The 24,016-nt window shown below is 38.7% G+C and overlaps 1 long non-coding RNA gene across 2 annotated transcripts; it reads left to right on the top strand.

Annotated features, from left to right (window-relative positions):
- Positions 1–16,805: 16,805 nt before the first annotated feature.
- Positions 16,806–17,895, top strand: LOC104101345 (uncharacterized). 2 transcript variants are annotated; one of them, XR_687450.4, is made up of 3 exons: positions 16,806–17,050; positions 17,266–17,320; positions 17,596–17,895. It is a non-coding gene; the product is annotated as an uncharacterized lncRNA (long non-coding RNA). The 2 variants fall into 2 exon arrangements; XR_687451.4 differs by having other exon boundaries at positions 16,903–17,046.
- The last annotated feature ends 6,121 nt before the right edge of the window (positions 17,896–24,016 follow it).

Here is a 24,016-nt window from a genome sequence, read left to right on the forward strand (position 1 = left end):
CATATTAAAAATTGACTGTGGGGCCCACATCTCGAATCCCGAAAAAACATACGAAATCCGAACACCCATTCCTATACAAGTTCAACCATACATAAATTATCAAATTCCGACATCGGATTGACCTTCAAATCTTAATTTTATATTTTTGGAAGATTTTATAAAAATTTAATTTTTCATAAATTCACGGATTCTTGATGTAAATAAGGAATCATGAAATAAAATCAATATAGGATAAGGAACACTTACCCCAATGTTTTCCCGTGAAAATCACCCAAAACTCGTCTTACCCGAGCTCAAAATCGTGAAAAGTGAAAAATGGGACAAAATCCCATTTCCAGAACTTAAGTTCTGTTGCCCAGTCATTTACCCTATGCGATCACAGCCAAACTCCCGCGATCGCGAAGCACAAAATTTTTCTAGCAAATTTTTACTCTATGCGATCGCGTCCATTCTCCCGCGATCGCGAAGAACAAACATTTCCAACAGCCTTCTCCAACTCTTCCGGACAGCCGCTAGTATAATGGCCATAACCTTTTGTACAAAACTACATATAATAAATGGTTTAACTTTCTTAAAACTAGATACCATTATCTACAACTTTCATGTTTTGGTCATCTCCATATTTCTTATAGATTTCGAGATATAAGCTGCCAAAATCAGCCTTGTGCGACACAAATATCTTCTTCACGATTTCCAAATATCTTCTCGGACAACCTGTAGTGTACCAACAATAACTTTTTGTACACAACTCCAAATGTCAAATGGTTTGATTTTCTGAAAACTAGACACAAAGGCTACAACTTTCATTTTTGGATCATCTCCAAATTTCTTATAGATTGCGATATATAAGCTTCCAAGATCGGGTCAGTGCAGCATAAGTTTCCGCTACGCGATCGCGAAAGGTCATCCGTGATCGCGAAGCACTGGTCAATTTCTCCCATTTTACTCATCGCGATCACGGCCAACTAGCCGCTATCGCATAGCACACTGCTGTAGCGAAAACCATCAGCTAAAATGGCCTAGAAATGGTCCGAAACTCACCCGAGTCTCTCGGGGCTCCAAACCAAACATGCACCTAAGTCCAAATATATCATACGAACTTGCTCGCGCGATCAAAACACCAAAATAACGCCTAGAACTACGAATCGGACTCCAAATCAAATGAAATTTTCAATAAAACTATCACGACCCGAAATCTCACCCGTCGTGATGGCGCCTATCTCAATACTAGGCAAGCCGACATCATCAATAACCCACAATATCTTTTAAATACGAAAAACATCATAATTAAATTTAAGAGAAAATCCCACAAATACTAGGTAAAATATATTCCCAAAATCCGGTGTCACTGAGTACATGAGCATCTATACATTACAAGTCTGGAAAACATGGTCTATAATAGTCTAAGACCAAATACAGTAAACAAGGAGATAGGGAAGTAGATACAACGTCTGCGAAACACGGCAGCTACCTCTGAATCTCTGGAAAATCAACTGTGCGAAAGAATCAACACCCACTATGTCCGGGATCACCCGGATCTGCACACGAAGTGCAGGGTGTAGTATGAGTACAACCAACTCAGTAAGTAACAATAATGAATAAGAAACTGAAAAAGTAGTGATGAGCTTCTCAGCTAAGTCCAAGTACAGTACTTTCCAACATAAAAGGGTAGGCATGCTTTCAAGTTCAACATTTAAAACTCCATAGTAATTTCATATCAAATTTGACTGAAACAGAAAATAATATTTTTCCAAAATTTCCAAAATAGTGATATATGATAGTTGAAGTGCAGCAATAATGAAATCAATGCATCCTCTCAGAGTAACAGCCATTCAGTCCTCCCATTCACTCCAACCTCAGAGTCACTCTTTCCTCAGAGTCACTCTTTCCTCTCAATCACTCAGCACTCGGCATTCGGCACTCAGTAGGTACCTGCGCTCACTAGGGGTGTGTACAGACTTCGGAGGGGCTCCTTCAGCCCAAGCGCTATAACAAGCCAATCATGGCATAAATCAATAAAACATGTTGTGGCGTGCAGCCCGATCCCGTAAGTATCCTCACAATTAGGCCCTCGGCCTCACTCAGTCATCAACCTCTCCGGTCTCTCAGGCTCTCATAAACCATGATAAGCAGCCCAACAACAGTGATATGATGCATCAATAATGAACAAGAGAGACTGAGATGTAATATGCAAGTAAAATGGTGACTGGGTACAAAATAGTAATTTAACAGATAATTCAACATGTACACGACCTATGTGGGTCCCAACAGTGTTAACACATGATTTAACCATGATTTATAGTTCAATATCCCTAATACGTGGAAAAATGTATGGTTAACAACAATTTATTCAACTACACAGATCCATGGAATTGACCAAGTCACAATTCCTACGGTGTATGCCCACACGCCAGTCACCTCAAAACTAATCACATAACACATAATCCAGGGTTTCATATACTCAAGACCAAATTTAGAACTGTTACTTACCTCAATCCGAGCAATTTTTTATTCCAATAAGCCTTTGCCTCGCAAATCGACCTCTGGACGCCTCGAATCTAATCACAATTAATTCGATTCAATCAATTCAAATTATAGGAATTAATTCCATATGAAAATACTAATTTCCCAACAAAATTCAAAATTGCACTCAAACATTGTCCGTGGGGCCCACATCTCGGAACCCGACAAAAAATACAAAATATGAACACTCATTAAACCACGAGTCCAACCATATAAATTTCACCAAATTCCGACATCTACTCGGCCTTCAAATTTTCAATTAAAGTCCTTGAAGATTTCTATCATTTTCAACCCAATCTCTACCCATTTGAACTCAACAATCTTTCCACAAACCTTATTGGTATGTGTATGTATAAATAATACTCTCACACCCAAGAATCATACTCCCAATCGCCCATCTTAACTCAAAAATCGAAATTAAAGAATTGGGGGAAGAAATTCTTACCTCTTTGAAGGCCTAGCAAGATCCTTCTGAAATCTTCAAACCTTGAACAAGAATTGATGGACAAATGGCTTGGTCTTCACTTTCTCTCTCTAAGATGCTCTCACCTCTCTCTAAAATATCAGATGCAACACTTCAAAATGACCCCTAATAGTGTTTTATAAGAATGGGGTCGGGCTTATAAAACCAGAAAAATGAAGCCCCGAAACACACTACGCGGTCGCATATTCGACTGCATAACGCTTCTGCCGCCCGCATAATGGGTCGCATAAAAGGCCTCCGGAACTAGGCAACACTGCCTCAGTCTGCGGTCGTTATGCGGTCCACAGACATGTTCTGCGGTCGCATAATGCACCGCAGAACTGATCTGCGGTCGCATAATACGCCGCAGATTTTCCTCCACACTTGCCCCACTCCTGATTCACTCTGCGGCCATTATGCGGTCCACAAAGTGATTCTGCAACCGCATAGTGGGCCGTAGAAATGACCTTCTTCCGACAAAATTTCTCCGGGGTACTTACACATAAGTCAACATCCGGTCAACCTTTTCAACTTAAGTTCTAAACCTTTGAACTAAGTGTTCCAAATCATTCCAACACCTCACCGGACCCGAACTAATTACCATGATAACTCAAATAACAACTGTAAATCACAATTTGAGAAGTAAATGGGGGAACGGGGTTGTAATACTCAAAACTATCGGTTGGGTCGCTACAAAAACTTTAGAACTTCTATTTTAACAATCGTGCGACCGAATCACATCAAACCAACTTCGTTTCTCACCAAATTTGGCACACAAGTCATAAATATAGTAATGGAGCTGTACCGAGTTTCGGAACCAAAAATACGGACCCGGTATCAACAAAGTCAAACATTAGTCAAATCTTTTAAGTCATTAAACCTTTAAACTTCAAAATTTTGACAACATGCGATAACTCAACCTAGGGACATCCGAATTCGATTCCAGGCATACGTCCAAGTCCCAAATCATGATACGGACCTACCAGAACTGTCAAAACACTAATCTGCGTCCGTTTTCTCAAAATGTTAACCAAAGTCAATCCAATTGAGTTTTAAAGCTCTATTTCACATTTTAATTAATTTTTCACCTAAAAACTTTTTGGAAAAATTTATGAACTGCGCACGCAAGTCGAGGAAAGCTAAATGGTACTATTTGAGGTCTCAGAACACAGAAATAATTATTAAATTTAAAGATGACCTTTTGGGACATCACATTCCCACCTCTAAAACAAACATTCGTCCTCGAACAGAATTAGAAAAGTACTTGAGGTGGTGAAAAGGTGTGTATATTTACTCCGCATGTCCGACTCGAACTCCCAGGTGGCTATCTTAATTGATTGACCTATCCATTGCACCCGAACTGAAGGATAACTCTTAGACCTCCACTGTCGGACCTGCCGGGCCATAATAGCTATCGGCTTCTCTTCGTAAGTCAAATCCTTGTCCAATTGGACTTAGCTGAAATCTAACACATGGGACGGATCACTATGATATTTTCGGAACAAAGACACATGGAACACCGGATCAACTGTTGATAATCTAGGTAGTAGTGCAATCATGTAGGCTACTTCACCCACCCTTTCAAGAATTTCAAAGGGTCCAATATACCTAGGGCTCAACTTGCTCTTCTTTCCGAGTCTCATTACACCTTTCAAAGGTGAAACCCGGAGCAATACTCTTTCTCCCACCAAGAATGCAATATCACAAACTTTACGGTCGGCATAACTCTTTTGCCTAGACTGAGCTGTGCGAAGTCGATCCTAAATAATCTTGACCTTATCCAAGGCACCCTGCACCAAATCGGTACCCAACAACTGAGCCTCTCCTGGGTCAAACTAGCCAACTGGCGAACGACACCGTCTCCCGTATAATGCTTCATATGGACCCATCTGAATGCTCGACTGATAGTTGTTATTATAGGCAAGTGGCAATAACTGTACCCAAGAACATCCAAAGTCTATAACACAAGTGCGAAGCATATCTTCAAATATCTGAATAGTGCGCTCTGACTGTCCGTCTGTCTGTGGATGAAATGTTATACTAAATTCAACTCGCGTGCCTAACTCACGTTGTACAACCCTCCAAAAGTGGGAGGTAAATTGCGTACCTCAATCTGAAATAATAGACATGGGCACACCGTGAAGGCGAACAATCTCACGAATGTAACTTTCAGCTAACCGCTCTGAAGAATAGGTAACTGCCACTGGAATGAAATGTGCTAACTTGGTTAACCTGTCCACAATGGCCCAAACTGCGTCAAATTTTCTCTAAGTCTGTGGGAGCCCAACAACAAAATCCATAGTGATACCTTCCTACTTCCATTCAGGAATTTCTAACTTCTGAAGTAAACCACCAGGTCTCTGATGCTCGTACTTGACTTGTTGACAATTTAGACACTGAGCTACATGTGCAACTATATCCTTCTTCATTCTTCTCCACCAATAATGTTTCCGTAAATTTTGATACATTTTGGCGGCACCCGGATGAATAGAATACCGGGAGTTGTGTGCCTCTTCAAGAATTAAATCACGAAGCCCATCAACATTAGGCACAAAAATACGACCATGCATTCAGAACTGCATCTTCCCCCACAACAACCTGTTTGGCATCACCGTGTTGCAACGTGTCCTTACGGATAAGCAAATGAGGATCATCATATTGTCTCTCTTTGATACGCTCATATAAAGAAGACCGAGCGACTGTGCAAGCTAGAACCCAATTGAGTTCTGAAACATCTAACCTCACGAACTTATTAGCCAAAGTCTGGACATCTGCAGCTAACGGTTTCTCACCAACTCAAATATATGCAAGGCTGCCAACACTCACAGCCTTTCTACTCAAAGCATCGGCCACCACATTAGCCTTTCCGGGGTGATACAAAATGGTGATATCTTAATCTTTCAATAGCTCCAACCATCTTCTCTGCCTCAAATTGAGATCTTTTTGTTTGAACAAATACTGAAGGTTACGATGATCAGTAAATACCTCACACGAGACACCGTAAATGTAATGCCTCTAATTCTTCAACGCATGAACAATGGCTGCCAATTCTAAGTCATGAACAGGATAATTCTTCTCGTGAACTTTCAACTGTCGTGAAGCATATGCAATCACTCTGCCATCTAGCATCAATACTGCACCAAGCCCAAAGCGAGATACATCACAATACACCGTATAAGATCCTGAACTTGTGGGTAACACTAACACTAGCGTCGTAGTCAAAGCTGTCTTGAGCTTCTGAAAGCTCAACTCACACTCATCTGACCATCTAAATGGGGCACCCTTTTGGGTCAATTTGGTCAATGGAGATGCTATAGATGAAAACCCCTTCACAAACCGACAATAATAACCTGCCAATCCTAGGAAACTCCCGATCTATGTGGATGAAGTAGGTCTAGGCCAATTCTGAACTGCCTCAATCTTCTTATGATCCATTTTTATGCCTTCAGCACATACAACATGCCCCACTTTTATGCCTTCTCATCGACCCATCTTTCTTCTTCACGAACAACACGGGGGCACCCCAGGGCGAGACACTAGGTCTAATGAAGCCCTTATCAAGCAATTCTTGTAATTGTTCTTTTAATTCCTTCAACTTCGGCGGGGCCATACGGTATGGTAGAATAGAAATGGGATGGGAGTCCGGAGCCAAATCAATACAGAAGTCAATATATCTATCGGGTGGCATCCCCGGCAAATCTGCAAGAAATACATCTGGAAACTCACGGACAACTGGAACTGAATCCATAGAAGGAACATCCGCACTAGAATCGCGAATATGAGCCAAATAAGCTATACAGTCCTTCTCGACCATACGACGAGCCTTCACATAAGAGATAACCCTGCTGGTGGAATGGCCAAGAGTCCCTTTACACTTTATTCGAGGTAACCCCGGCATGGCTAGGGTCACCATTTTGGCGTGACAATCCAATATAGCATGATAAGGTGACAACCAATCCATAACCAAGATGACATCAAAATCTACTAGTATGGGTTATTGTGGATAGGTTGACCAAGTCGGCACATTTCATTCCAGTGGCAGTTACCTATTCTTCAGAACGGTTAGCTGAAATTTATATTTGTGAGATTCTCCGCCTTCACGGTGTGCCCATGTTTATTATTTCAGATCGAGATACGCAGTTTACCTCACACTTCTAGAGGGCTTTACAGTGTGATTTAGGCATACAGGTTGAGTTGAGTACCGCATTTCATCCACAGACAGACGGACAATCAGAGTGCACTATTCAGATATTGGAAGATATGCTTCGCGCTTGTGTTATAGACTTTTGAGGTTCTTGGGACCAATTCTTGCCACTTGGGAGTTTGCCTATAATAATAGCTACCAGGCAAGCATTCAGATGGCTCCATATAAGGCATTATACGAAAGACGGCGTCGTTCGCCAGTTGGTTGGTTTGAACCAGGAGAGGCTCGGTTGTTGGGTACCGATTTGGTACAGGATGCCTTGGATAAGGTCAAAATTATTCAGGATCGACTTCGCACAGCTCAGTCTAGGCAAAAGAGTTATGTCGACCGTAAAGTTTGTGATATTGCATTCATGGTAGGAGAAAGAGTATTGCTCCGGGTTTCACCTATGAAAGGTGTAATGAGGTTCGGAAAGAAGGGCAAGTTGATCCCTAGGTATATAGGACCCTTCAAAATTCTTGAAAGGGTGGGCGAAGTAGCCTACATGCTTGCATTACCACCTAGTTTATCAACGGTTCATCCGATGTTCCATGTGTCTATGCTCCGAAAATATCATGGTGATCCGTCCCATGTGTTAGATTTCAGCTCAGTCCAATTGGACAAGGATTTGACTTACGAAGAGGAGCCGGTAGCTATTCTAGCCCGGTAGATCCGACAGTTGAGATCTAAAAGTTATCCTTCAGTTCGGGTGTAATAGAGAGGTCAGCCAGTAGAAGCATCTACCTGGGAGTCCGAGTCGAACATGCGGAGTAAATATACACACCTTTTCACCAGCTCGGGTACTTTTTCTAATTCCGTTCGAGGATGATCGTTTGTTTTAGAGGTGGAGAATGTGATGACCCAAAAAGTCCTCTTTAAATTTATTAATTATTTCTGTGATCTAAGACCTCAAAAAGCAATATTTATTAGTCATCGACATGCGTGCGCAGTCCGTATAATTTTCATGAAAGTTTTTATATGAAAAATTAATTAAAATATGAAATAGAGCCTTAAAAACTCAACTGAGTTGACTTTGGTCAACATTTTGAGCAAATGGATCCAGGTTAGTGTTTTTGACAGTTTCGGTAGGTCGTATCGTGATTTGGGACTTGGGCGTATGCCCGAAATTTAATTTGGAGGTCCCTAGCTCAAGTTATGACCATTTAAACGGAAACTAGAAATTTAAAGGCTAAAGATTTCTAAGTTTGACCACGGAGTTGACTTTTTGATATCGAAGCCGGAATCCGATTCTGGAAATTAGATTTAGATGGAAGAAATTGGAATTTTTGTAAAACTTTCCCAAAACAAAAAATTAAGATTTGAAGGTCCATTGGACATCGGAATTTGGTAATTTTTGTATGGTTGGACTCATCTCGGAATGGTTGTTCGGATTTCGTAAGTTTTTCCGAGATTCGAGATGCGGGCCCCACTATCGATCTTTGGGATGAATTTCGGATTTTAATCCGGAAAATTAATAAATTCATATGAAATTAATTCCTACGATTTGTATTGAGTATATTTGATTGTTTATGACTAGATTTGAGGATTTCAAACACGAATTCACGAGGTAAAGGTTTATTGGATTCTTGAATTTGGTTGCAAAACGACGTAAGTGTCCTGGTTAAACTTGACTTGAGGCAATAGAACCCTTGAATTATTTGCTATATGAATTTCATGTGTAATGATGTATAGGCAGGGTGGCGAGTGCTTATACTTTTTCAAATTAATTGTTTGCTTAATTATTTAAACATCTTAAATTATTTTAAGACACGAATTAATTGTTATAATAATTATTTCTCTCATATTCCTTGTCAAATATTAATTCTTGAATTCTTGCAATAATTGCTACATGCTTATTTTATTTATGTGTCTTAACTGCTACTTGACATTTAGCATATTAAATATTAAACTGCTTATTTTCTCCTTGATTTCCACAATTAATTGCTACTTGTCATTGTTTGTTTCATAAATAAATTATAATTTTTGTATGCCTTGACGCTTAAGAATTTTTCATTGAACGTGGTATTAATTGGAGTATTTTTATTATATTTAAGAGTTGTTAAAATATTAGGGGGAACGGGTTGCACGCCGCAACAGAATTATTTAAAGTTTATATTGGGGGATCGGGTTGCACGCCGCAATGAAAACAAGTTGAGGGATTAAGACTGCTGAATTGACTTCAATTATTGATATTATTTACCGGTCTTACTACTATTCCTATTATTATTATTATTATTATTATTATTATTATTATTATTATTATTATTATTATTATTATTATTATTATTATTATTATTATTATTATTATTATTGTGTACAGGTTAATGTAAGCGACCTGCCTTAGCCTCGTCACTACATCGTCGAGGTTAGGCTCGGTACTTACCAGTACATGGGGTCGGTTGTACTAATACTACACTCTGCACTTCTTGTGCAGATTTCAGAGTTGGTTCCGGCGACGCACATTAGATTTGCCCGAATACAGCTACCAGTAGAGACTTGAGGTATAACTGCATAGTATTCGCAGTTCTAAAGTCCCCTTCTATCTTATCTCAGTTGTGTATTATATTTCAAACAGCTTGAATTTTATTCATACCTTTATTTGTATTATTCTAGAAGCTCATGCACTCGTGGCTCCAGCTCTGGGATAGTATTTAGATATCACGATTATTATGAATTATTCACTTTATTTCAGATTTTATTTCCGCATTTGTTTTCTTGTTATTAATTAATTTAAAATTTTGTTAAAATGGCTAATTATATTCTAACGTTGGCTTTCCTAGCAAATAAAATGTTAGGTGCCATCACGGTCCCGAAAGGGGGAAATTTCAGGTCGTGACAGTTAGTATCAGAGCACTAGGTTACATAGGTCTCACGAGTCACAAGCAAACTTAGTAGAGTCTGAAGGATCGATACGGAGACGTCTGTACTTATCTTTCAGAGGTTATGAAGTTTAGGAACAATATCACTTCTTTCTTATCCTGTCGTGCGATTTTATTCTATCATCGATAATTGAACCATTCTATTCTTATTCTCTCGTAGATGGCGAGAAAACGCAATACATCTACCGACAGACAGGGACCAGAGCCCCCGGTGGCAACAATGGCCAGGGGTAGAGGTCGAGGCCAAGGTCATGCTAGAGGCCGAGGCAGAGGTAGAGCTCAGTCTAGAGATCGAGCAGCCGCACCTGTTGTAGAACATCAAGTGGATCTTCAGGAGGAGGTTCCAGATCAGACTGTACCAGTTGGACCAGTTCAGGTCCCGGAAGGATTCATAGCGATTACAATGCTTCAGGATACTCTAGTCCGTTTGGTAAGTCTTATGGAGGGCGTGACCCAGAATGGTACATTTCCAGTGGCACCAGCCGTCTCACGGGCTGGGGGAGGAGCACAAACTCCCACTACTCCCGCTCAGGAGCAGATGGCTCCCAGAATCAAGCTCCAGCAGCCCCGCCAGTTGGGGTAGTTCAGCCAGTTATTGCGGCACAGGCCGGTGATAGGCCCGCCATGTCTTTTGAGGCCTTATTGAGACTAGATAAGTTTACCAAGCTCTTTCCAGTTCACTTCAGTGGTACACCTTAGGAGGACCCACAAGATTATCTTAACCGCTGCCATGAGGTATTGCGGAACATGAGTATAGTTGAGACCAACGCAGTTGATTTTCCTGTATTTCAGATGACGGATTCTGCCAAGAGGTGGTGGAGAGATTATACGTTGACCAGACCAGTAGGATCACCTGCATTGACCTGGGAGCAATTCTCATAGCTATTTCTAGAGAAGTTCCTCCCTATCACATTGAGAGAGGATTTCCACAGGCAATTTGAGCATCTACAGCAGGGCAGTATGACTGTTACTCAATACGAGACCCGTTTTATGGATTTAGCCTTTCATGACAATCCAATATAGCATGATAAGGTGACAGCCAATCCATACCCATGATGACATCAAAATCTACCATGTCAAGAAGTAGAAGATACATGCTAGTCTCAAGACTCCTAATAATAACCACACACGAACGATAGACATGATATACCATAACAGAATCTCCCATTGGTGTAGATACACACATAAAAGCATTTAGACAATCATGAGGCACAACCAAATATGAAGCAAAATAGGAGGACACATAGGAATAAGTAGATCCTGGATCAAATAGAACTGAAGCATCTCTATGACAAACTGGAACAATACCTGTGATCACGGTATCGGATGACTCGGCCTTAGGCCTAACTAGAAAAGCATAAAATCGGGGCTGGCCCCACCACTCTAAACCACATCCCTAGGACGGCCTCTAACTGTCTGGCCTCCACCTCTAATGGCCTGACCTCCACCTCTAATGGCCTGACCTCTACCTCTAGTTGCCTATACCCCTACCTCTAGCTTGCTGAGTATGCGGTGAAGCAACTAGTGCCGGTATGATGGCACGAGAATCCTGCCGAGATTTGTTGCTCGACAACCTAGTGCAATACCTCCTGATGTGACTAATGTTCCCACACTCATAACACTCATTCTGCTGTCGTGGCTGTTGAAGCTGAAGATGACCCGAATGGGCCGGATAACCACTGTAGTGACTCTGGAATGGTGGTGCGCTGATAGAAGCTGAGTGTGCGCTAAATGTTGGCTGCCCAGAGTAAGGCATAATAGGACTGTGGCTCCTTGAAGCACCATGAGATGCCTGAAGTACTAAATGAAATGGTCTGGGAGGATGACCCCTACCAAAATTACCCCTGCCTCCAGACGAGGCAACACTGAACCAACCGAACTGACAAGGCCTCGTATCAGACCCCTGCCCTCTCTTCTGTGTAAGAACCATCTTGATCCTCCTAGAAACATTAACAGCCACCTGAAAGGAAATCTCAATTCCGGTCTCCTTGGCCATCTGAAGCCTGATAGGGTGAGTGAGTCCATCAATAAACCTCCTCACTCTCTCTCCCTCAGTAGGTAGTAAAAGGAGAGCATGACGGGCTAAATCTACAAAACGGGTCTCGTACTGAGTAACAGTCATACTGCCCTACTATAGATACTCAAATTGCCTGCGAAAATCCTCTCTCAATGTGATAGGGAGGAACTTCTCTAGAAATAGCTATGAGAACTGCTCCCAGGTCAATGCAGGCGATCCAACTGGTCTGGTCAACATATAATCTCTCCACCACCTCTTGGCGGAACCCGTCATCTAAAATACAACAAAATCGATCGCATTGGTCTCAACTATACTCATGTTCCGCAATACCTCATGGCAGCGGTTAAGATAATCCTGTGGGTCCTCCGAAGGTGTACTACTTAAGTGAATTGGAAAGAGATTAGTAAGCTTATCCAGTCTCAATAAGGCATTAGAAGACATGGCAGACCTATCACCGACCTATGCCGCAACAACTGGCTAAACTACTCCAACTGGCGGGGCTGCTGGAGCCTGATACTGGGGAGCCATCTGCTCCGGTGCGGGAGTAATGGGAGTTTGTGCTCCTCCCCCAGCCTGTGAGACGGCTAGTACCACTGGAAATGTACCATTCTGGGCTACGCCCTTCATAAGACTCACCAAACGGACTAGAGCGTCCTGAAGAACTGGAGTAGCTATGAATCCCTCCGAAACCTGAACTGGTCCACCCGGTACAGTCTGAACTGGAACCTCCTCCTGAAGATCCACCTGAGGTTCTACAACATGTGCTGATGCTCGAGCTCTAGACTGAGCTCTACCTCTGCCTCGGCCTCTAGCACGACTCGGCCTCGACCTTTACCCCTGGCCATAGTTGTCACCGGGATCTCTGGTCCCTGTCCGTCGGTAGATATATTACATGTTTTCACCATCTGCGAGAGAATAAGAACATAATGGTTCAATCATCAATGATAGAATAAAATCGCATGAAAGAATAAGAAAGAAGTGATATTGTTCCTAAACTTTATAGCCTCTGAAGATAAATACAGACATCTCCGTGCCGATCTTTCAGACTCTACTAAGTTTTCTCGTGACTCGTGAGACCTATGTAACCTAGTGCTCTGATACCAACTTATCACGGCCCGAAATTCCCACCTTCGGGACCGTGATGGAGCCTAACATTTCACTTGCTAGGCAAGCCAACGTTAGAATAATATTAGCCATTTTAAAATAATTTTTAAAATTTAATTAATAACAAAGAAACAAATGCGGAAATAAAGTCTGAAATAAAGTGAATAATCCATAATAATAGCGATGTTTGAATACCATCCCAGAATTGGTATCACAAGTGCACGAGCTTCTAGAATAATACAAACAAGGGTCTGAATAAAATAAAGTTATCTGAAAGAAAGCACACATCTAAAATAAAGTAGAAGGGGACTTCAAAGCTACAAATGTCTTGCAGCTATACCTCAAGTCTCCACTAGTAGCTGAATCCGAGCAAATCTACAGTATGCCACTGGGACCAACTCCGAAATCTGCACAAGAAGTGCAGAGTGTAGTATGAGTACAACCGACCCCATGTACTCTGTAAGTGCTGAGCCTAACCTCGACGAAGTAGTGACGAGGCTAAGGCAGGTCGCTTACTTTAACATGTACGTAATCATACAATAATAGAAATAAAACAGGTAACTCATTTCAACAGTTGAAACCAACTCGGCATTCATAAACAATTATTATTTCAATCAATTTCCGTTGCGGCGTGCAACCCGCTCCAACAATATAAACTTAAAAATATAATCTGTTGCGGCGTGCAACCCGATCCCCCAATATATTCTTTTTCATTTCCGTTGCGGTGTGCAACCCGCTCCAATAATATAATTTAACAACTCTTAAATATAATAAAAATACTCCTATAAATACCACATTCAGTAAGAAATTATTTGGCAACAAAGCACACAATATTATAAATTATTTAGGAAACAAGTAATGACAAGTAGCAATTAATTGTGAAAATCAAGGAGAAAATATGCAATTTCATATTTAATATGCTAAATGTCAAGCAGCAATTAAGACACATAAATTAAATAAGCATGTAATAATTATTGCATGAATTCAAGAATTAATATTTGACAAGGAATATGAGAGAAATAATTATTATAATAATTAATTCGTGTCTTAGAATAATTTATGATGTTTAAATAATTATACAAATAATTAATTTGATGATGTATAGACACTAGTCACCTCGCCTATACGTCGTTCATATGAATTTTATATAACAAATCATTCAAGGGTTCTATTCCCTCAAGTCAAGGTTAACCACGATACTTACCTCGCTTTGCAACCAAATTCAAGATTCCAATACACCCTTGCCTCGCGAATTAGTGTCTGAAAACTTCAAATCTAGTCACAAATAATTCAATATACTCAACACGAATCGTAGGAATTAATTCCATATAAATTTTACTAATTTTACGGATTAAAATCTGAAATTCATTTTAAAAATTAACTGTGTGACCCATGTCTCGAATCCCAGAAACACACACAAAATCCGAACACGCGTTCTGATACGAGTTCAACCATACAAAAATTATCGAATTCCGGCATCGGATTGACATTCAAATCTTAATTTTATATTTTTGAAAGATTTTATAAAAATCTAATTTTTCTTCCATAAATTCACGAATTCATGATGTAAATGAGTATGAAATCATGAAATATAATCAATATAGGATAAGGAACACTTACCCCCAATATTTTCCCATGAAAATCACCCAAAACCCGTCTTACCCGAGCTCAAAATCGTGAAAAATGAAAAATGGGACGAAATCCCATTTCCAAAACTTAAGTTCTGTTGCCCAGTCATTTACACTATGCGATAGCGGCCAAACTCCCGCGATCGTGAAGCACAAAATTTTTCTAGCATTTTATTACTCTATGCGATTGCGGCCATTCTCCCACGATCGCGAAGAACAAATGTTTCCAGCAACCTTCTCCAACTCTTCCGGATAGCCGCTAGTATAATAGTCATAACGTTTCGTACAAAACTTTAAATACAAATGGTTTAACTTTCTGAAAATTAGACACCAAGATCCACAACTTTCATGTTTTGGTTATATCCCAATTCTTTATAGATTTCGAGATATAAGCTTCCAAAGTCAGCCATTTGCAACACAAAATTCTTCTTCGCGATTTTCAAACATCTTCCCGGACAGCCTGTAGTGTACTAACAATAACTTTTTGTACACAACTCCAAATGTTAAATGGTTTGATTTTCTGAAAACTAGACATAAAGATTACAATTTGAATCATCTCCAAATTCTTTATAAATTGCGACATATAAGCTTCCAAAGTCGGGTCAGTGCATCAAAAGTTTCCTCTACGCGATCGCGAAAGGTCATCCGCGATCGCGAAGCACTGGTCAATTTCTCCCATTTTACTCATCGCGATCGCGGCCAACTACCCGCTATCGCATAACACACTGTTGTAGCCAAAAACTATCAGCTAAAAATGGCCTAGAAATGGTCCGAAACCACCCCGAAACTCATCCGAGTCCCTCAGGGCTCCAAACCAAACTTGCACACAAGTCCAAAAATATCATACGAACTCGCGCGATCAAAACACCAAAATAACGCCTAGAATTACGAATCGGACTCCAAATAAAATAAAATTTTCAAAAAAACTTTAGAACTTCTATTTTAACAACCGGACGTCTGAATCACGTCAAACCAACTCCGTTTCTCACCAAATTTAGCAAACAAGTCATAAAATATAGTAATGGAGCTATACCGGGTTCTGGAACCAAAAATACGGATTCGGTATCAACAAAATCAAACATTAGTCAAATCCCTTAAATCATTAAACCTTTAAACTTCAAAATTTCGACAACATGCGATAACTCGAGCTAGGGACCTTCGAATTCGATTCCGGGCATACGCCCAAGTCCCAAATCATGATACGGACCTACCGGAACTGTCAAAATACTGATTTAGGTCTGTTTGCTCAAAATGTTGACCAAAGTCAACCCAATTGAGTTTTAAAGCTCTATTTCACATTTTAATCGATTTTTCACAAAAAACTTTCCGAAAAAATTTACGGACTGCGCACGCAAGTCGAGAAAAGCTGAATGGTGCTATTTGAGGTCTTAGAACATAGAAATAATTATTAAATTTAAAGATGACCTTTTGGCTCATCATAGTTACATACTTTCACTATTAGCTAAGAACTTAATATGACTGATATATGGGTGTATAACAAAACAAGCTAGTATAAAGTAATAATTTATTTTTTGGTAAATAATAAATATCATTATTCATATTAAACAAAGTATTACTTTAAAGTTTCAAAACTAATTTAAATAAGTATATAATTATAGTTAGTTAAACTTAAATATATTATATATTAGATTTAAAGAATTATGTGCTTGTATCTATCTACATTGATTACTAGTTATATTCAATTTAGATAAGTATAAAAGTTATTGATTTAATAATCTAATACTATTTTAATAACTTAATAATTATCATAAACCTAACTTAACATTAAAATTAAGAAGCTAATATTATTGAAATATGAACATATAACAAAACTAACAATATCATATAAGATGAAAAAGCTATAAAGAAAAATATATTTTAGAATATCTTTATTTCATGCGAATAGCTGATTTTTTTTTGTTTTACTTAAATTTAAGATATTTATTCTTTTGCTTATATGTAATTTTCTTACTTTTATTTGAGTTTATGGTATTTGAATTTTGTTCTTGTATCTAAAGTATTTATATTAAGAAGTAAATAACGACAAATATATAAGAAAAGGGACGACTTAAACCTAAACCTCCAAACCAAAACCTAAACTTCTCCTCTCCCTCAGCCTCCACTCTCCCTCTCCGTTTTCTTATTCCCTTCTTCCACAGTAGTGGCGTTAATTTAAATCTGCAAGAAAGACAAAGAGTAGTAAGAGGGTATTCCCGCTGCTTCTCATTTATGGACAAAAATTTTAACTCGTGGGTTTGTCTCTTCTATATCGTAGAGTTTTTTATTCTCCTTACACCTACTTGGATTTGGGGTTTTAAGTTCAATTTACGAGTTATTTCAGCAATTTGATAGATATTATGCCCTTTTTTTATACGCAGTGAGTGCGATTTTGAATATTTGATAGGTTTTGTGCCTTACACCTAATTGACTTGAGTTTCTGCTTCAATTATTTATTTTTTTATTTATAGGGTGCTAAAGAGAAAAGTGCCTTTGAGAAATTTCAATCTCTTCCAATGCCTAACTGTAAGTTTTACTTCTTTTTCATCTCCTTAAGTTTTATGATGTTTATTTAAATGCTTTTTCTTTTGTTTTCTATGTTGGAAAAAAGTTTAGATCTTTTTTTTTTTCTTTATTCATGGCTAAGTTTTTTTTATTCCATAATTTATTGATTTTTTTAATTACTACTCTAAATGCATATATATATATATATATATATATATATATATATATATATATATATATATATATATAATTCAAATTTAAGTTTCTCACAAGATCATATTTTTTAATTATTTCAGCATATATAGTGATTACGGAAACTGCTTCATTATTCTCGGATGCGGGTGCCATGAGGGTGGCAACATGAATCATCAAGCAAATACTTATGTTTATTTAATGTGAAATTCTGTATATTATTTCTAATCTCTGTTACAATCAAGCCTCACATTGGCTAGTTCTTTTCTTCACATTTTAGTTATTGTAGAAGACTTCTCTACTAGATGCTATTAATTTAGTAGTACAAATGTGTATGTTGGAATTTATTTTGTGAAACTTTTTAAATGCCAATTTGTGTAGAATAAGTTATTTCTCAAGCTTAATATGTTATTAGTTTTAATATATTATGCACGGCCACAGAATAATTGGAAAAGTTTAGAAAAAAATCAAATAGCTAAGAAACAGTGGATTTGTGAGACAAACTTTTGTCACTATAATAAATTAACTTTTTTGTCAAAAAATAATAAAATAATCTAACCATGACTTTTTTTGTATGATTTGTAGCCATGGAACTTTTAGTCCGCAGCTAAACAAAATAAATTGCCACGGGGTACTATATGAAAGCAGTTACATATCTAAATTTTCGTGGAAAATAAATTTAAATCTATTGCCACGCTATAACACATTGTGGCTACCATATAAAGATAGCTATAGATTTATTTGAGAGAATAATATTGTAACGACCCACTGGTCGTTTTACTTGCTAGAACCTTGTTCCCCTAAATAAGACTTCTCGTACTTGCTTTTACTGATTTATGACTTGCGGGGATGGTTGGTTCGAGATTTGGAAGAGTTTGGGTTGAAATCGGAACACTTAGTTCCTTAAGGTTGGCTTGAAAGGCTAAGTTTGACTTTGGTCAATATTTTTAGTAAACGACCTCGCAATCAGAATTTGACGGTTCCAATAGGTTCGTATGATGATTTCGGACTTGGGAGTATGTTCGTATTGAGTTTGGGTGACCTAGGAGCGTTTCGACGCCTAATAGTGGAAGTTGGTTCTTGAAGGTTTTTGAAATTCTTTAAATTTGGTTTGGAATAGGTTTTGGTGATATCGAGGTCCGAATGGAATTCCGATACCGGGGATAGTTCCGTAATATCATTTAAGACTTGCACGTAAAATTTGGTGTCATTCAGAGTAGTATAAGTATGATTCGACGCGTTCGAAGCGATTTAGAAACTTGAAGTTCAAAGTTTGATTCAATTTGATTTTGGGGTGTGATTCTTGGTTTTGTTGTTGATTTACGCGTTTCGAGAGTTCGAGCAAGTCTGTATTATGTTTATAGACTTGTTGGAGTAGTTGGACGGGGTCCCAAAAGGCTCGGTTGCGTTTCGGACCGCCCTGAGTTGAGTTGAAACACACCAGATTTTTGCTTCTGGTTTCCTTCTTCGCGAACGCGGTCAGACCCTCGCGTTCGCGATGAAGGATTTGGGGTACTGTGGGCTGGGGAGCTTTTTCCCTACGCGTTAGCGTGCGCAGGACCGCGTTCGCGGAGATCTGGGCCCTCTAGCCTTCGCGTTCGCGTGACCTAGCCCGCGTTCGCGTAGAAGAGGCTGAGCTGGGTGGCCGTTGTTCGTTCTTCACGTTTGCGAAGAAGCCCTCGCGTTCGCGTTGCTCTTGTAGCATTTGCGATGGGTAAATTTTCCTGGGCCTGGGCCGTTTGCCTTCACGATCGCGAGGCCTCTTCCGTGATCGTGAAGAAGGCAAACCTGGGCAGTGAGTTTAAAATCGGGACTTAGGCATTTTTGGGGTCATTTATTACACTCTTGGGCGATTTGGGAGCTCTTAAGGAGGAGATTTCGACCTAGCTTTGTGAGGTAAGTAATTTCTACCTCTTGTGAGTTTAATACATAGTTTATGGGTAGATTATGACATGTAAATTAGAAAAAATCATAAGTTTAGAGGAAAACCTAGGTTTTTGATAAAAATGGAGTTTTACCACGAAAATGGTTATGGAACTTAATAGAAATCATATATTTATGTTTCTAAGGTTATGAGTAACAACTTTCTTTGAATCCGGAATCCAGGCACGTGGGCCCAGGGGTGAATTTTAGGAATCTTGCATTTAGAGTTAGGAAATTACTTAAATAGTAGGGATATGAACTTTTAACCCTATATTGATTAGTTTCTACACTATTTGGATAGTTTTGAATTGTTCCGCACCAAATTGAGGGTTTGGGCATAAGTTTGGACCGGAAAGTAGGTCTTAAAGCGAGGTAAGTCTTTTTTCTAACCTTGTAAGAGGGAAATTTTCCCATAGGTGAACTTAATTAATATATGATTATTTGTGAGGGCTACGTACACACGAAGTGACGAGAGTCCGTACGTAGCTACTATTCTTGTTATATCCGGGTAGTTCTAGGCTTACACCATACTTTGTGGGTACCGTTATCTGAACATAATTATTTATTTGCATTGAATGGAACTAAGTTGAGGATTTTCAAGATTTCAAAGGTTTTAGGTAAATTAATATTTTGAAAAGAATTGAGAAAAATTACGTTATATTTATATTTAACCGCGTCGCAAGTATATTCCGCGAACGGGGTAACTATTTCCACTATTCTCATGGGAGCTGATCGTTCGCCTCAGAAGGTTAATAGATGCACATATGCTTCGCGTCGTTCGACCCTCGGCAGTGCACAATTTACCTTTTCATGTTGGATCGGGCCGAACGTCCTTGGTGGAATTTGTGTGTGATAATAGAAGTGGAAGCCCTTTTTATAATTGGTATAAATTTACTGTTTTAGAGATCATTTGATTAAAATGAAGGAAGTATTTTGGTTTCTTAGAGATGATGGAAGAACTGTACAGTTATTTCTTGTTTTGAGTTTATTGTTAGTTCTGTGTATCATGCTTATTTAGAATCAGATATTATTATATTGTTGGCCCTAGTGAGTGTCGAAATCGACCCCTCGTCACTACTTCTTCGAGGTTATACTAGATACTTACTGAGTACATATTTTTATGTACTCACGCTACACTTCTGTACTTGATTGTACAGGATTTGAGGCAGGTATAGCTGGCCACCAGTCCAGCGCGTAGACTGATTTCCCAGCTCGAGACTTCCCGGTGAGCTGTCCTTTTGAGCCGTTCTGCAGCAGTTGGAGTCTCTCTTATGTTCTTTTATTTTCCGTCTATTTCCTTTCGCATAGTAGGCTAGCATTGTTTTGTATATTCTACTAGATTGCCCACATACTTGTGACACCAGGTCTCGGCACACACACTAGTAGACTTAAGATTTTGGTTTGCTCATATAATTACGATTAGTACTAATTGCTTTCATTTATTTATGTTAAAATTGCAAACTCCTAAATTATTTTTTTTAAATAAGGAAAAAGCTATCGTTTACATATTTATCTAACCGGAAAATCACTAGTTAGTCAGTGTTGGCTTGCCTAACAACGTTGTTGGGCGCCATCACGGCCTATAATGGAATTGGGTCGTGACAAATATCATTTGCTTGCTATAAATGTATTTGTCGTGCAAAAAGTATAAAATTATTGCTATACATATAGCTACAATACAAAAAATTTATAGCAATAAGTATTAATCCTTAGCCACAGACCATGTAAAGTTTGTAGCTAACTTTTAGCGCTATATTTTGCTACGAATGCTACGGAAAATTTCATAATTAGCTACATTGTGTTTTGTAGCTATAAATGAATTATGTTGTAGTGTTGACTCTTGATTGATATTTGATAATGTTGTTGATTTTAGTGTTTGCATTGCTCTTACACCTTGCTTTATATTGAAAGAAGTTTTCAAATTTGTTACTTTTGGAAATTCTATATTTGAAGGAGAGTTGAATTAGTACTCGACTGCTATCTGATAGTTCGTACGTCTAATTGAAACAAATTCTACGTTTGATTTTTCAGTCTTGCTTTCCGATTCTTTTTGTCGAATATTACCGCAAGAGAAGGCTTACTAAAACCACAAGGGTTTGTGGAATTATCAATGTTTTGGAAGAGATGCATTCCTTATATATATATATATATATATATATATATATTTTCTCAAGAAAACGAATTGTAGAATGCACTAAGAAACTGTCAGTTCCCTTTGAAAATTCGTTACCCAAACTTTATATGTTACTTCACCAATGTCATATTCTTCAGTAACTAACAATTTTATCACCCCTTTCACTTTCATAGTAAACAAATACACTAAGCTTAGGACAAAAAGCAATTCGTCAAAGCATATATGGGTGAGGCTTCGATTTTCATGACAGAATTCTATTTATTTCATTTGAATTTTTTCCTTTTTTTTTCTCGGTTTAAATAGAATAATTGTAACCTTCTTTCTTTTGTATTCTTTAACATTTTAATTAGCGAGCCAACAATCCAAGAGTGTTCCATGTTAATATGTTTGAGAAACAACAATTCTGTTGGAGTTACCTGAAGATTGGGCCACGAAGACTGGGCCAACACAAGAGTTAGAGCACTTGGGCCTAGCCCATTATTTTTTTGTATCAGTCTTATTTCTTTTTGGTGGTTAGAGGTGATACTCAGGTAGAAGGAATTTATTTCAATGAAACTTTCTCTCCAGTTGTTAAAATGTGCACTATTAGATGTGTAATTGTTGTAGTTGTCAAACAACAATGGCCTTTGTTTCAGTTGGATGTTAATAATGCATTTCTGCATGGGGATCTGGATGAAGAAGTTTATATGAAACTTCCTCAAGGTCTTTCTGTTGCTTCTACTTCTTCTGATTCTTCTGGGTCTCCTACTTTAGTATGTAAATTGCAAAAGTCTCTCTATGGCTTGAGACATGCTTCTAGGCAATGGTACGCCAAGCTGTCCCATGCACTCTATTCTAGGGGTATAATCACTCATTGAATGACTTCTCCTTGTTAAAACTAACTGTTGTACTACCCTTATAGCTGTTTATGTAGATGATATTATTGTGAATGGGGATGACTTGGATGAAATTTCTACTCTTAAAGCCTTTTTGGATGCTCAGTTCAAAATTAAGGACTTGGGGTTGCTTAAATATTTCTTGGGTATTGAGGTATGTTATCTTCAGTCATGTATTCTTTTGTCTCAGAAGAAGTTTATCTCCGATTTGCTATCAGAATACAAATGTGCTGATGTTTCTGTTGTTGTTAGTCCTTTGGACATGAATCGCAAGTTACATTCTGATGTTGGGGAGCTACTGCCTCAGCCTGAAAGCTATAGGAGTCTAGTTGGGAAACTAAATTTTTTGACTCATACAAGACCAGATTTATGCTTTGTTGTCCAACATTTAAGTCAATTTTTACAGCGACCTAGAGTTCCACATATGACTACCGCTTTACATGTATTGGGATACTTAAAGGGCACTTCTGATTTTGCTGTCCAGTTGTGATAGTGATTGGACAGCTTCCCCCGAGTCTAGGCGCTCCATTTCTGGTTTTTTCATTCAGTTAGGTGGTAGTCTCATTAGTTGGAAGTCTAAAAAGCAGCACATTGTTTCCTTGCCCTCAGCTGAGGCAGAATACAGAGCCATGAGTAAAGTGGTAGCTGAATTAGCATGGTTAGTCCGCATGTTATCTGTTTTGGGTCTCACTACTGCTCTCCCGGTTCCTATTTTGTGCGACAACCAGGTTGCTATTCATATCGCCAAGAACCGGTGTTCCATGAGCGTACTTGTAACGACCTAACCGGTCGTTTTGACTTTTAGAATCCCGTTACCCTAATAAAACTTCTCGTATGTACTTTAAATAATTTATGACTTGTAGGGATGGTTGGTTCGGGATTTGGAAGTGCTTGGGTTGAAATCGGAACACTTGGTTCCTTAAGTCGGCTTTAAAAGGCCAAGTTTGACTTTGGTCAACATTATGAGCAAACAGACTCGGATAAGTATTTTGATAGTTTCGGTAGGTCCGTATCATGATTTGGGACTTGGGCGTATGCCTGGAATCAAAGTCCGAGGTCCCTAGCCCGAGATATGGAATTTTGATGAAAAATTAAAATGTTTAAGTTCAAATAGTGACCGGATGTCTAATTATATGAAAACGACCCCGGAATAGAATTTTGATGATTCCAATAGCTCCGTATGGTAATTTTGGACTTAGGAGCGTGTTCGCAATTTTATTTGGAAGTCCGTAGTTTAAATTAGGCTTGAAATGGCTAAAAATAAGAATTTAAGTTTGGAAGTTTGACCGAGGAGTTGACTTTTTGATACAGGAGTCGGAATCCAGTTCTGAAAATTTTTATAGCTCCGTTATGTCATTTATGACTTGTGTGTAAAATTTGAGGTCAATCGGAGTTGATTTGATAGGTTTCGACATCGAATGTAGAAGTTGGAAATTTTAAGTTTCATTAAGCTTGAATGGGAGCATAATTCGTGGTTTTAGCGTCGTTTTATGTGATTTGATATTTCAAATAAGTTCGTATGATGTTTTAGGGCTTGTTGGTATATTTGGTTGAGTTCCCGAGGGCCTTGGGTGAGTTTCGGATGGTTAACGG

This window comes from Nicotiana tomentosiformis, chromosome 11, assembly GCF_000390325.3.
Source record: "Nicotiana tomentosiformis chromosome 11, ASM39032v3, whole genome shotgun sequence".
Taxonomy (NCBI): Eukaryota; Viridiplantae; Streptophyta; class Magnoliopsida; order Solanales; family Solanaceae; genus Nicotiana; species Nicotiana tomentosiformis.